Consider the following 16,252-nt stretch of genomic DNA (forward strand, 5'->3'; position numbering starts at 1 on the left):
AAATCTGGAAAAAACATTTGAGAAGACAGTATATAGAAACTAACATAAAATTTTTTACTTCCTGAGAACCAGTTGTATATTTTATTAATAGAGCTGGACAGAGACTGGGGTTTCTATTTATTATTTATAAGGCATATTCAAATACACCTGAGATCCTAAGTCTTCTGATATGCCTGGTGGTAAAAAACTACAGAAGAGAAATGTTTATTAGAAAAACTAGTGATTTTTTTTAGAAATATCAGCTTTAAAATGAAAGCAAATGACCTCCACAGTAAAAATTCAGTTAATTCCTTCTGGGCTTAAGTGATGTTTTGTGCGTAATGTCATCCCTGTGGGACAGAGAGTCTTGGGACTAACCACAGAGGCTGTGCTTCTCCCTAAACTGAATAATGAATCTTCAGCAGAAGAGTGTGCCAACAGAGCACGTGCTCTGCTCAATACAACCCTTTCTCTTACTCCAAGTTTTCTGGGTGAGTATTAAACAGGATTCAAAGATGTGCACATCTGAATTGCTGCATAAAACAACAATTTTACCTTTATGACTGGGTCCTGTGATTGAGAACAGAAAAGATGGTAAGAAGGAAACTAACACTCTAGAAAGGAACTTTCTTGTTATGCCTTCCAGAAGCAATGCTAGCATACACAGTTGTCCATCAGAGACACATATGTTGTTAAAAGAATCCAGAAGCACTTGCCATTGGAGGGAGGTGGTACTCAGTCACAGACACTGGGGAAGGCATAGCTCTTGTCGATGTCTTCTCTCCCTCAATGGACAAAGGGAAAGCACAACACAAGAGACTGAATTTAAGGGGGAAACTGAAGGGATGATGCCAGAAACCTCAAACATCTAACTTGGGGAAGATGCTCTCTTTAGAGGCATGAGAATCTCCCACACTGAGACATTGCCAGCATTGAACAAACATTATATGAGCTTAAATGAAACATTTCCTTTTGCCAAGCTATTCTACTTGCAGGGAATATAAAAATGAATAAGAGCTATTTCTTGCCTAAAAAGAGTTAAAGTCTGGAGGGAGTGATTTGAAACAGATGATAGATGGTGATTAGATTAGACAAATAATAACTATAGATAGGTAGATAGATAGATAATCTGAGAGGTATATGAAGCAACTTGATATGAACTTAATGTATCTTTATTTTTGGCATCTTCCATTCATCCCCTGGAAGTACCAATTTCCTTGAGAGGATTTGCCCATTGCCTCTTAAAAGAGGTTTATGTGACAGCATCACAGGAAGTTCTCATCTCATTTCACCACTTCTGCTCCCAGAAGGCCCAGCCCAAATACCTGAGCTTGGACAATCAGCTGGCCACTTCCTGGAATTTGAATGCTCTGAAGGTACACAGGGACATTTGAGAAGCAATAGTCATGTTAGTAGTGATAGCGACAGCTGTGTTGGGGGTGTGGCAGGAGGACTGTAACACTGTAACAGTATAAAATTCTGAACCTATTGTTTCTGAACAATAGGTTATGGGTCTGTGACAGTTAATTTTGTATGTCAGCTTGACTGGGCCAAGGGGTGCCCAGGAATTTGGTCAAACCTTATTGTGGGTGATTGTATGAGGGTGTTTTGGGATGAATAGATTGCCTCCCTTGAAATGGGTGGTCCTGGCCTAGTAAGTAGAAGACCTGTTAGAGCAAAGGGTGAGCAAGGGGGAACTCTACTGCCTGCCTGTTCAAGAGGAGCATTGGTTTTCTTTTGCCCTTAGACTGGAACTCACAAATGCAGATCTTGAGAATTTTTAGCCTCCATAGCTGTGTAAGCCAACTCCTTATAACAAATCTCTCTGTGTGAGGATGCTTCAAAAACTTCCTGGGAGATGGAATTAAAAGATAAGTTTATTTTAGTGCAAAAGTTTTGAAGCTCAGCATATGAGAGGTTTTAAAAAAGTTCATGAAATTTGTGTATTATGGCAAAACTGTGCACAGATTTCAAGTTTTTTGCACCAAAATAAACTTTTTTATTCCCTGTAAACTTTTTTAGAAAAAAGGTATGTATATATGTCTCTATCCTAGTGGACCTGTTTCTCTAGCAAATACTGATTAATAAAGTATTAGTCCCCTAGTTTCCTAAATTCTCTCCAGAATCCCAATCCTGGTCATCCCAGCCACTAATTTATTTCTGATGAATACCTCTATACATACACATATTAAAATTTTGCTTAAAAACAAAAACCTTTATTTTTTATTTTTTTTGCTTGGGACCAGGGATGACAACACAGACTGTGTTGGCCACACAAACACATTATGGAAACTGCTCCCATGGTCCTTGGGAAGAATTTATTAATGATGGTGGCTGAGCCTTGGGGACGGAAACAAAGATTTGGCATATTGCTATGGATAGATCATCCTCCCTGGAGTCAGCTGAATACGTGTTTAAAGTTAATATTTGCAGGCTGGCGTATGGCACAGCAGGTTAACATCCTGGCCTGAAGCCCCAGCATCCCATGTGAGTGCCAGTTCAGGACCCAGATGCTCCACTTCTGATCCAGCTCTCTGCTGTGGCCTGCGAAAGCAGTGGAGGATGGCCCAACTCCTTGGGCCCCTGCACCCACATGGGAGACCTGGAAGAAGCCCCTGGCTCCTGGCTCCTGGCTTCGGATCTATGCACTTCCGTCTGTTGGGGAGTGAACCAGCAGATGGAAGACCTCTCTCTCTCTCTCTCTCTCTCTCTCTCTGCCTCTCCTCTTTCTGTGTAACTCTGACTTTCAAATAAATAAATCTTTAAAAATAAATAAAGTTAATATTTGCCACTTACCTTCTACATGAACTTGGAGGTTTCACCTAACTTTTTGAGATGTTGGTGCCTCCCTTACAAAAATAACACAATAGTATGTGGATGCCAACATTTCATGAGAATAATGCAACTTAATTTTTGCAAAGTGCTTAGGTTGCAGTTATTTTGCAAATATGTTTAACTTATTCTCTTGTTTTTTGCTGGGAAGGTAAAGATTGAAATGCATTTCAGACAGAGAAAAGAGCATGTAGTGAAGCTCAGAGCTGTAGAAGAGCCTGTTTTGGGAATTGCCGTGATTCTAACCAACAGTGTAGCACACAGTGAGGCTGGATAGAGCCAAGCTAACGAGACTACAGGCCAAGTCAGGGAGTTTATTCAATAGGCTGTGGGTATCTTTGACAGATTTTAGATACAGGAAGCAGAAAAAAATTGCCTTTTATTACTATCCTTTTAGAAACTGTTTATAGTATGGATTGGAAAGAGTTTAACTGGAGAATGTGAGGCCAGGCTATAATAGTTTTTATCATGGTAATATCTTCTTTTTTTAAGATTTATTTATTTTTACTTGAAAGTCAGAGTTACACAAAGAAAGAAGGAGAGGCAGAGAGAGAGAGAGAGAGAGAGAGAGAGAGAGAGGTCTTCCATCTGCTGGTTCACTCCCCAGTTGGCTGCAATGGCCAAAGCTGTGCTGATCTGAAGCCAGGAGCCAGGAGCTTCTTCTGGGTCTCCCACGCAGGTGCAAGGGCCCAAGGGCTTGGACCATCTTCTGCTGCTTTCCCAGGCCATAACAGGGAGCTGGATAGGAAATGGAGCAGCTGGGACTCGAACCAGTGCCCATATGGGATGCCGGCACTGCAGGTGGCGGCTCTACCCACCACACCACAGTGCCAGCCCGGTAATATCTTCTTCTTTTTCTTTTAAAAGATGTATTTATTTTATTTGAAAGTTAGAGTTACACAGAGAGGAGAGGCAGAGAGAGAGAGAGAGAGAGAGAGAGAGAGAGAGAGAGAGAGAGAGAAAGCCTTCCATCTGATGGTTCATTCCCCAGATGGCCACAATGGCCGGAGCTGTGCTGATCTGAAGCCAGGAGCCAGAAGCTTCTTCCAGGTCTCCCACGTGGGTGCAGGGGCCCAAAGGACTTGGGCCATCTTCTACTGCTTTCCCAGGCCATAGCAGAGAGCTGGACAGCAGCCAGGTCTTGAACTGGCATCCATATGGGATGCTGGCGCTTCAGGCCAGGGTGTTAACCCACTGTGCCACAGCGCTGGCCCTGGTAATATCTTCTAAAGTAATACTAGCTACTATTTCCTCTAAGTGTGAGGCACCATGCTAAAAACATAATAAACACAATCTCACGTAACTGTTCTATAATGATATTGAATAAGCACTTATTAATATTCACTTAGAAGAAATATTTGCTAAAAGATTAATTAAATCACCGAAGTTACATAACTATTGTGTGCAGAAGCCAGAATTGAAAACCAGCTCCGTGTAGCAGGAAACTTGTTCTTTTCCTTCTTCTGTTTGGTTCTTGGCTGAGAATCTGGAAACCAGAGTGAGGAAGGAATTGGTTGCACTGAGGACAAATCTGTAATCTGATAAGCCTATGGGATGTAAAAAAAATACTCTATATTTCTAGTATCAGAATGAAGGATTTCCTGGGCAGAAGCACCAGTGAACAATGAGGGCTGTTTTCCGAGGTTCTTAGTCGAGGGCTTAAGCCACACAGGTATGATGTGATTCTCTCAGGAAGGAGACAGACAGGAAACTTTCTCCAGCAGGCCGCCCCCTAGAGATGACAGGGTCCAAACCTGTATTTCTGAGAGGACAGTGCTGTGATGTGATGAGAGTAAATGAGATCACAAAGGAAAACATGGCAGAACCAGAGACAGAATTCAGCAGTTCTTATTGGTGTTATGAACTAGGTGAAGTGTTACAGCTTTTCACTCTGCGGTACTCACTACCACACTCACTACCACAGTACTACAGCACTACACTGTAGTACACAGTACTACAGTACCACAGTGTTACAGTACTTTGTGGTACTCACTACCATGCAGGCAGTTCTTGGTACAGACCTGCTACTCAGAAGCTCAAGAATTTCAGTTAGTGAAGGAATGACTCTCACAGGCAAAGTTTCACTTTTTCACTTCCTATACTGGGATTCTTTTTCCATTCTAATGTGGAGAACAGGTGAGTTATTCCCATAGGTAATATAGAAATAGAGTGTACTTTGGGAGCTTATACTGCATCCATATTACTTTCCCAAATTACCCAAACTGTGTATCTCCTATAGCTGAGTCTGTTCAGAACTCAATTCTTTGGAATGTGTTTAATCTATATTACTTGGTTAGCAAACAAAAGTGTCAAGCAAATGTTTTTAAACTTTTATTTATTTACTTCTTATGTGAAAGGGGAGAAGAAGGAAGACAGGGAGAGAGGGAAAGGGACAGGGAGAGGGAGAAGTCTCCCATTTGCTGATTCTTTCCCTAAATTCCCACAAAAGATGGGGCTGAATCCAGGAGCCTGGATCTCAATCCAGATCTCAAAGGTAGATAGCAAGGACCCAAGTCATTGAGCTGTTGCTTTTGAGGATGAACCTTAGCAGGAAGCTGGATTTGGAAGCGGAGTCAGGATTCTAACCAGGCACCCAGAATGCCAGTGTTTCAAATGGTGTCAACTGCTGTGCTAAACACCCTCCTTGTAAACAAATATTTTTAGAATGTAAACTGTTCAAGAGGGGAAAATCATCTCAAACAGCAGGCAAACACAGTGTAATGTATGAATATCTTTTTTTCATTTTCTTTTTTTTTTGTAATTTTATTTAAGTTATACAAGCTTTGTATGTTTCATATATAGAGATTTAGGAACATAGTGATATTTCCCACTCTGTCCTCCATCCCACCCATACTCCAACCCTTCTTCCTCCTCCCTCCCCCATTCCCATTTAATTTTTACAAAGATCTATTACTTAATGATTGTAAAGTTAACTCTACATTAAGTAAAAAAAGTTCAACAAATCATATAAAGAAAAAAAAACACTATTCCTCAATGGAAGAGATGAGGGCTGTAAATAATCATTGAACCTCAAAATGTCCATTTCACTCCACTGCATTTTAGGTACTCTGTTACCTGGGATCAGCGAAAGCATATATCTGTCCTTTGGGGATTGGCTTATTTCACCAAATATAATGGTTTCCATTTGCATCCATCCTGTTGCAAAAGACAGGATTTCATATTTTTAATATAGCTGAATGGTACTCCATAGTGTATATATACCATAATCTTTGTCCAGTGAACAGTTAATGAAAATCTGGGTTGCTTCCATATCTTAGCTATTGTGAATTGTGCTGCAGTGGACGGGTGTACAGATAACTCTTTCATATGCTGACTTCTTTTGGTTTGGGTAAATTTCCAGGAGTGGGATGGCTAGATCACATGGTAGGTCTATAGTCAGATTTCTGAGGTACCTCCATACTGTCTTCCACAGTGGCTGCACCAGTTTACATTCCCACCAACAGTGAATTAGGGTACTCTCTTCCCCACATCCTCACCAACATTTGTTGCCGGTTGATTTCTGTATGAGAGCCATTCTAAGCAGAGTGAAGAGAAACCTAACTGTGGTTTTGATTTTGCATTTCCCTGATGGCTAGTGATAGTGATCCTGAGCATGTTTTCAAATGTATGTTGTCTGTTTGAATTCCCTCTCTTGAAAAATGGCTGTTCAAGTCCTTTGGCCATTTCTTAATTAGATTGTTTTATTATTGTTGAATTTCTTGAGTTCTTTATAGATTCCCTTTATTAATTCCCTCCCATTATGTGGGTTGCCTCTTCAATTTGCTGAGTGTTTTTTTTTTTTTTTTTCAGTGAAGAAGCTTCTCAGCTTGATGTAATTCCATTTGTCAATTTTGGCTTTGATTGCCTGTGCTTCTGGGGTCTTTTCCAAGAAGTTTTTGCTTATGCCATTGTCTTGCAGAGTTTTCTCAATATTCTCTAGTAATTTGATGGCATCGGGTTGTAGAGTTATGCCTTTGATCCTTTTGAATGGATTTTTTGGAAAGGTGTAAGGTAGGGGTGTAGTGTCATGGTTCTGCACACAGAGATCCAGTTTTCCCATCACCATTTGTGGAACAGACTGTCCTTGCCTCAGGGACTGATTTCAGCTCCTTTGTCAAAGATAAGTTGGTTGCAGATGCATGGATTGATTTCTGGAGTTTCTATTATGTTCCATTGGTCTACATGTCTGATTTTATAGCAGTACCAGGCTGTTTTGATTATAACTGACCTGTGGTATGTCTTGAAATCAGGTATTATGATTTTGTTTTTGTGGTATAAGATTTCCTTAGCTATTCAGAGGTCTCTTGCATTTCCATATGAATTTCAGCATCATTTTTTTTCTAGATCTGTGAAGAATGTCATTGGTATTTTGATTGGGATAACATTGAATCTGTAAATTGCTTTCAGTAGTATGGATATTTTGATGGTGTTGATTCTTCCAATCCATGAACGTGGTAGATTTTTCCATTTTTTAATGTCTTCTATTTCTCTCTTTAATGTTTTGTAATTTTCATCATAGATATCTCTAACATCCTTGTTTACATTTATTCCAAGATGTTTAATTATTTTTGAAGTTATTGAGAATGGATTGATTTTAAAAGTTCTTTCTCAGCCATGGAATTGTCTGTGTTTATAAAGGCTATTGATTTTTCTGTGTTAATTTTATAAACTGCCACTTTACCAAACTCTTCCATGAGTTCCAATAGTCTTTTAGTGGAGTTTTTTGGATCCCCTATATATAGAATCAAGTCATCTGCAAATAGGGATAATTTGACTTCCTCTTTCCCAGTTTATATCCCTTTGATTTCTTTTTCTAATCTAATGGCTCTAGCTAAAACTCCCAGGAATATATTAAATAGCATTGGTGAGAGTGGGCATCATTGTCTGATTCCAAATCTTAGGGGAAATGCTTCCAGCTTTTCCCCATTAGATAGGATGCTAGCCATGCGTTTGTGATAAATTGCCTTGATTGTGTTGAGAAATATTTCTTCTATACCCAATTTGCTTAAGGTTTTCATCATGAAAGGATGTTGTATTTTATTAAATGCTTTCTCTATATCTATTGATATAACCATATGGTTTTTGTTCTGCAGTTTGTTAATGTTAATCGCATTGATTGATTTGCAAATGTTGAGCCATCCCTGCATACCAGGAGTAGATCCTACTTGGTCCGGGTATATGATCTTTCTGATGTGTTGTTGGATTCAGTTAACTAATATTTTGTTGAGGATTTTTGCAACTATGTTCATCAGAGATATTGGTCTATAGTTCTCTTTCTCTGTTGTTATCTGTTTCTGGCTTAGGAATTAAGATGATGCTGGCTTAGTAGAAGGAGTGTGGGAGGATTCCTCCCTTTCAATTGTTTTGAATAACTTGAGAAGAATTGTAATTAGTTCTTCTTTTAAATGTCTGGTAGAATTCAGCAGTAAATCCATCTGGTCCTGGGCTTTTCTTTGTTTGGTCTTTATTATTGATTCAATTTCCATCTTCATTACTGATCTGTTTATGTTTTCTGTCTTCATAACTCAATTTTGGTAGATTGTATGTGTCTAGGAATCTATCCAGTTCTTCTAGGTTTCCCAAATTGTTGACATACAATTCTTTATAGTAATTCCTAGTGATTCTTTTTATTTCTGTGGTATCTGTTGTTACATTTTCTTTATTATCTCTGATTTTTATTATTTGGGTCTTCTCCCTCTTTTTTTTGGGGGGGGGTGTTTTTTGGGCCAATGGTTTATCAATTTTCATTTTTTTAAAAAAACAGCTCTTCATTTCACTGATTTTTTTATTTTTTGTTTCAATTTATTTCTTCTCTAATTTTAATTATTCTTTCCTCTTACTAATTTGAGGTTTGTTGTTTTTCTAAGTTCTTGAGATGCATTGATAGCACATTTATTTTGTACCTTTCCAATTTCTTCATGTAAGCACCAATTGCTATACACTGTACAAGTGCTAGAAGAAAACTTGTGGAATTCCTTGATAACCTGGTTATAGGAAAAGGCTTTCTAACAATGACCAAAAATCAAGATACAATAAAGAAAAGATGGTTAAGTTTGACTGCATAAAAACAAAGAAGGCAAAATAAAACATTCAAGCAAACTGAAAAGAACAAATGAAAAAATAGCTTTAAAAGATAAGCCTAAGCATGTTAAAATTTTACAGTCCATTTGAGCAGATAGAGATGGAATTAGGCAGAGTCAGACGGCAGGCAGTTCATGGCTCCACCAAGTGGGGGGAAGTGGAAAACTCTCGCAAGGCATTCATGGGAGCAAGACCAAGAAAATATATTTGATTGGTTAAGGTGGAAATTCCCTAGTTAAATGTTAGATGGATGATTTCTGGTTGGTTCAGTTTAAGTTTCATTTTGCTGTTTGCATTGAATTGGGCTTGGGTTTGCTTAAACAGGAACCCAAGTCACTAGAGCCATCTCAGCCCAACAGTTTTCCAAATAACTTTTTAGCACACAGTGTAAAATTTTACAAACTGTATCACAAATAAAGATGTACTTCCCCTAATTTATAAATAAGTCCTAAATATTAAAATTTAAAACCACAACATTCTCTAGAAAAATAGGAAAAAGACAAGAACAATTTACAAAAAAAATACTAATACAAATACAGCCTTTAAAATTGAGAAATGATATTGGTTTTTCTCATGACAAGATTTTTAAATGGGTTGTACTGTGGACTGAATTGTGTCCTTCCCAAAAACATGTTCTGTTGTCATGTTCCCCAGTGTGACTCTATTCGGAGCTAGGTCCTATGTAGAGGTAATTAAGGGTAAACCACGCCATTACAGTGGGAGCCTGATCCTATAGAATTAGTGTCCATACAAGAGCTATCCAGGAGCTCTTTCCTCTTTCTGGCTCCCACACACAGTCTCATCATTAGGGAATGGGCCATGTGAACACACAGTGACAAGTTGGCGACATGGCTACTGCTTGCAAGCCAAGGCCATAGGCCTCAAAAGGAAACCTACCCTGCTGACCCATTCAGCTGGGACTTCTCAAGTCTCCAGAACCATGAGGAGGTAAACTTCTGTTGCTTCAGCACCTTGTCCATGGTACTGTGTTATGGCAGCTGAATCGGACTGATATACATGAAGACATCATTTTCTGATCTATCAGATTGATACAATTTCATCAATTTGTCCACATAGGCATTCTCATATATTGCAATGGGGATACAAAATGGTACATTATGACAATATTAATAAAATTTATCCTAAAATTTAGTAATCTCACTTTCAGACTTTATCTGCAAGACAGCTTCCAAAACACAAAAAACATATATGGACAAAATTATTCATTCAAGCATAATTTCTAATTGCACAATATTGTAAACCACTGAAATATCCAAAACAGAGGGGATTGCTTGCATAATAAAGTTAGGTAACCATATGACTGTATAAAAGAATGTAGAAGATGATTGTGAACCAATATGGAGTGACTTATGGATGTTATCATTAAACAGAAAAAAAAAACAAGATGGGAAGGGGAATATATAATATGCTAATTTGTGTATAAGAGAGAAAGAGTAACAAGAAATTCTGTCTACAACAGCCTATGTTTATGAAATTAACCACAGGAAAGGCAAGCCAGGACACAGTGAAATTTGCCACTGACAAGTGGATGAGAGAAATGAATATTGCAGTAAAGTGAGGAATGTGAATATTTGGCTTCCCAGTGCTTATAAATGTCATGTTTGTACTATATTGCAGTGTACTAAGTATGCAGTAGACATATGTTTAAAAACTCAATGTATGCACCTTAATTTAAAATACTTTCTTGCTGAAAATGCTAATAATCATTTGAGCCCTCAGAAGGCCACAATTTTTTGTTGGCCAGGGCTTTTTTCTTGGCTGCTGACTGATCAGAGTGGTGGCTGCTGAATTGGGGTAGTTGTGACAATTTCTTAAAATAAGACAAGGAAGTTTGCCAAATCAATCAGCTCTTCCTTTGGGTCAATTTCTCTGTAGCTTACAATACTGTTTGATAGCATTTTACCTACAGCAGAACGTCTTTCAAAATTGAAGTCATTCCTCTCAATCCTGCTGTTGTTTGATCCACTTAGTTCATGCAATAGTCTAAATCTCTTGTCGTTTGAACAGTTTTTATAGCATCTTCATTGGAAGTAAATTCCATCTCAAGAAGCCACTTTCTCTACTCACCCATAAGAAGCAACTCCTCATCTATTAACTTGATTAGGAGATTCAGCAGTTCTGTCTCATCTTCAGGCTCCACTTCTAATTCCAGTTATCCTTCTGTTTCTAACACATCTGCAGTTTCTTCCTTCATGGAAGTCACTACTCCTTCTTTATTCATGAAAGCTACAATCAACTTCTTACAAAATCCTGTTAATGTTGATATGTTGGTCTCTTCCCATGAATCACGCATATTTTTAATGCCATCTAGAATGATAAATCCTTTCTAGAATGGTTTCTATTTACCTGAGTCATATCCATCATAGGGATCGCTATCTATAGGAAAAATATCCTTATGAAATATGTTTCTTAAATAATAAGACTTGAGCATCAAAATTACCCCTTAATACATGAGCTGCAGAATTGCCTATGTTAGCATTAAGCACATTGTCTCTCTCCATCCCAGCTTTTGGATGGCTGGCTGCACAGCCAATGAGTAGTAATATTATGAAAGCAACCCTTTTTCCTGAGCAGTAGTCCTCAACAATGAGCTTACAATATTCAGTAACCCATGTTGTAAACAGATGTGTGGTTGTCCAGGCTTTATTGATCCATTTAAGGAGCACAGGCAGAGTAGCTTTAGGGTAGTTCTTTAGGGATCTAGAGTTTTCAGAATGGCAAATGAGCATGTGCTTCAACTTAGAGTCCCCAGCTGTATTAGTCCCTGATATTTTGTGAGTCATCCTGTCCTTTGAAGCTTTGGAGTTAGGCGCTGACTGCTCTCCAGTAACAAAAGTCCTGGGTAACATCTTATTCCAATATAAAGCTGCGTCCTGTACATTGAAAATGTGCTGTTTAGTGTAGCCACTTCCATCACTTATGTTGGCAAAGTCTTCTGGATAATTTTCTGCAGCTTTGATGTCAGCATTTGCTGCTCCATCTTGTGCTTTCATGTTATAGAGATGACTTATTTCCTTAACCCTCATGAACCAACCTCTGAGAGATTCAACTTTTCTTGTACTGATTTCTTTTGTTGTTGTTGTTGTTGTTAAGATTTATTTATTTATTTGAAAGACAGCGTTATACAGAGAGAGGAGAGGCAGAAAGAGAGAGAGGGGGTCTTCCATCTGCTGGTTCACTCCCCAGGTAGCTGCAATGGGTGGAACTGCGCTGATCAGGAGCCAGGAGCCTCCTCTGGGTCTTCTATGCAGGTGCGGGGGCCCAAGGACTTGGACCATCCTCTACTGCTTTCCCAGGCCATAGCAGAGAGCTGGATCAGAAGAGGAGCAGCCGGGTCTCGAACCGGCACCCATACGGGATGCCGGTGCTTCAGGCCAGGGCATTAACCCACTGTTCCACAGCGCCGGCCCCTCTTGTACTGATTTCTTACCTTTCCTAGCCTTCATAGAATTGAGGGGAGTTAGGGCCTTGCTCTGGATTAATCTTTTCTTAAGAGAATAGTGTTGCTGGTTTGAGCTTCTATTCAGACTACTCGAACTTTTTCTAGATGAGCAATAAGCTATGTCACTTTCTTATCGTCAGGGTGTTCATTGGAGTAACACTTTTAACTTCCTCCACTTGGAAAACTGGCACCAGAGGCATAGCTTTCATCATATCTCAGTTTTTGATGAGACTTCCTCACTAAGTCTAATTGCTTCTAACTTGAGATAGACAGAGAGAGGGAGAGAGAGGGAGAGAGAGAGAAGATACTCCCATCCACAGGTTCCCTTCCCCAGTACTTGCAGTGGAAGGGAAAAGGTGTTTCCAAAGCCTTTTGAACCATCCCCTGCCGGCTCCCTGGATCTGCACTGGGTACTCTGACAAGGGATGTGGGCATCTTAACTGGCATCTCGACCACTAGGCCAAATATTTATTATTTAAAGTGAGAGGTATGTGGTTACTCCTTTCATTTGAACACTTAGAGGCCACTGTAAGATTACTGCCTTGATTTCAATATTGTTGTGTCTCAGGATGTAGGGAAGCACAAGGAGAAGGAAAAGACATGGGAGAAGCAGAAGGAGCACACAAAGTATTTACTGATTAAGTTGATTGTCTAATAGAGGTGCAGTTCATGGCATCCCAAAACAACCGAAATACCAGCATCAAAGATCATTGAGCATAGACACCATGACAGGTATAATAAGTAGGAAGTTTGAAATGTAGTAAGAATGACCAAAATGTGACATATTGAGCACATACTGTGAGAAAAGTGGCTCTGATAAACTTGTTTAATGCCACAAATTTTTAGTTTGTAAAAACATCTCAGTATCTTTGAAGTGCAGCTAAACAAGGAATGCCTTCGTGTGTCTGTGTACAGCTATGGGTATCTATGTATTTGTATAGGCACCTATGCACGTGCTTATATGCATGCAGGCACACTTACATGTTCTAAGCGTGTTCTCCAAAAGGACAAAGACCCAATCTCAGGAAAATAAGCTGGATCCTCAGAAAAATATTGACTCTAGGGCTCATTCAAGGAAATTACAAAGATAAACTTGACATATTGGGCCAGAAAATCAGAAAGTGAGTGATAAAAAAGAAGAAAAAAGTGGAGCATATTACTAATTTTAAAAGATTCCCATTGCTCAAATCTGAGACAATTTGAGAAGCTAAATAATTGGGTAATGATTTATAAGCCATTAAAATATGGGAATGTGGGCCAGCACTGTGGCACAGCAGGTTAAGCCACCACCTGTGATGCTGGATCCCACATCAGAGCACTGGTCAACTCCCAGCTGTTCCGCTTTCACTCCAAGTTGCTTCTAATAAATGTGTTTGGGAAGGCAGCAGAAGATGGACACCTGCCACTTGCATGAGAGACACAAATGGAGTTCCTGGTCCTGGCTCCAGGCTTGTTCCAGCCCTGATCATTGTGGCCATCTGCGCGGTGAGCCAGTGAATGGAAAACTTCTCTGTATTTCCATATCTGTCACTCCGTCCTTCAAATCAAAAATAAAATAAAAAATAGGAATGTATTTCCCTTGTTGATCATAAAGAGATAAATAACTAAATGAAGAGAAATATTTCTTCTTACAGTAGAATACAGAGTGCCAAGAGGTGATGTGAAAAGAACAAGAGACTTGAAAAATCATCATCTTACAAATATCAAAATAAAGATTTTTATCAATAAAGAACTTGTAGGCCGGCACCACAGCTCACTAGGCTAATCCTCCGCCTGTGGCGCTGGCACCCCGGGTTCTAGTCCCAGTTGGGGTGCTGGATTCTGTCCCAGTTGCTCCTCTTCCAGTCCAGCACTCTGCTGTGGCCCGGGAGTACAGTGGAGGAGGACCCAAGTCCTTAGGCCCTGCATCCGCATGGGAGACCAGGAGAAGCACCTGGCTCCTGGCTTCGGATCGGCGCAGCGCGCCGGCCTTAGCAGCCATTTGGGGAATGAACCAATGGAAGGAAGACCTTTCTCTCTGTCTCTCTCTTTTTCTCACTGTCTAACTCTGCCTGTCAAAAAGAAAAAAAAAAAAAAAACAACAACAACTTGTAGTCAAAGGAAAATCTAGGAAGAAAGTTTTTATGAAAAGCAGGATGTTTAAATGGTTTAAATATATCTCTCAGACTGTTTATTACTTATAAGGTGAAGGAGTAGGTGATTAAAGAGAGGAGAAGCACTTTGACCAGGTAATCAAAATTAAAATCATAAGACAAAATAAATATTGTGTGCCTCTGAATAGGATATATGAAGATGGAAACAACCAGGAATTCATAACTCAGTGTAATATTGAGAAGGCAATAACTGTATCCTAGTTAATATGTAAAAGAACATTCCTATTCTTAATAAATACAACCTGGAATACTTAGGACTAAACGGATATATGGTTTGTGTACTATTTTTGATTTGCATTATTGTAACTTTCTTGTAATTAAAAATTATTTCCAAATAGAAATATTTTTGAATAACGAGTGGGAACTCCATTGCAATAGCAGCACTTACACATGGCCTCTCTCTCTCTCTTTTTTTAAAACTTTTATTTAATGAATATAAATTTACAAAGTACAGCTTATGGATTACAATGGCTTCCCCCCACCCATAACTTCCCTCCCACCCGCAACCCTCCCCTTTCCCGCTCCCTCTCCCCTTCCATTCACATCAAGATTCATTTTCAATTCTCTTTATATACAGAAGATCAGTTTAGTATATATTAAGTAAAGATTTCAACAGTTTGCCCTCACATAGCAACACCAAGTGAAAAATACTGTTGGAGTACTAGTTATAGCATTAAATCACAATGTACAGCACATTAAGGACAGAGATCCTACATGATATTTTTTTAAGAACTGATTAATTTTCTATGCAATTTCCAATTTAACACCAAGTTTTTTTTTTCATTTTCAATTATCTTTATATACAGAAGATCGATTCAGTATATAATTAGTAAAGATTTCATCAGTTTGCACCCACACAGAAACACAAGGTGTAAAAATACTGTTTCAGTACTAGTTATAGCATTACTTCACATTGGACAACACATTAAGGACAGATCCCACATGAGACGAAAGTACACAGTGACTCCTGTTGTTGACTTAACAATTTGACACTCTTGTTTATGGCGTCGGTAATCTCCCTAGGCTGTAGTCATGAGTTGCTGAGGCTATGGAAGCCTTTAGGGTTCGCCAACTTCAATCTTATTCCGACAGGGTCATAGTCAAAGTGGAAGTTCTCTCCTCCCTTCACAGAAAGGTACCTCCTTCTTTGATGGCCCCATTCTTTCCACTGGGATCTCACTCGCAGAGATCTTTCATTTGGGTCTTCTTTTTTTTTTTTTTTTTTCCCCAGAGTGTCTTGGCTTTCCATGCCTAAAATACTCTCATGGGCTCTTGAGCCAGATCTGAATGCCTTAAGGGCTGATTCTGAGGCCAGAGTGCTATTTAGGACATCTGCCATTCTATGAGTCTCTCTATGATCGTTCTCTCCCTTTTTTTGTTCTATCAGTTAGTATTAGCAGACACTAGTCTTGTTTGTATGGTCCCTTTGACTCTTAGACCTATCAGTGTGAACAATTGTGAACTGAAGATGATCACTTGGAATAGTGAGATGGCATTGGTACAGGCCACCTTGATGGGATTGTATTGGAATCCCCTAGCATGTTTCCAACTCCACCATTTGGGGCAAGTCCGATTGAGCATGCCCCAAATTGTACATCTCCTCCCTCTCTCTTTCCTACTCTTATATTTAACAGGGATCACTTTTCAGTTAAAATTTAAACATCTAAGAATAATTGTGTGTTAATTACAGACTTCAACCACTAGTACTAGAACAAAAAAAATACTAAAATGGATAAAGATTTAC

At 39.1% G+C, this 16,252-nt stretch overlaps 1 pseudogene; it reads right to left on the reverse strand.

Annotated features, from left to right (window-relative positions):
* Window positions 1-10,584: 10,584 nt before the first annotated feature.
* On the reverse strand, window positions 10,585-12,567 carry LOC133749386 (tigger transposable element-derived protein 1-like; annotated as a pseudogene).
* Between the last annotated feature and the right edge of the window lie 3,685 nt (window positions 12,568-16,252).

Source organism: Lepus europaeus, chromosome 20 (assembly GCF_033115175.1).
Source record: "Lepus europaeus isolate LE1 chromosome 20, mLepTim1.pri, whole genome shotgun sequence".
Classification (NCBI taxonomy): Eukaryota; Metazoa; Chordata; class Mammalia; order Lagomorpha; family Leporidae; genus Lepus; species Lepus europaeus.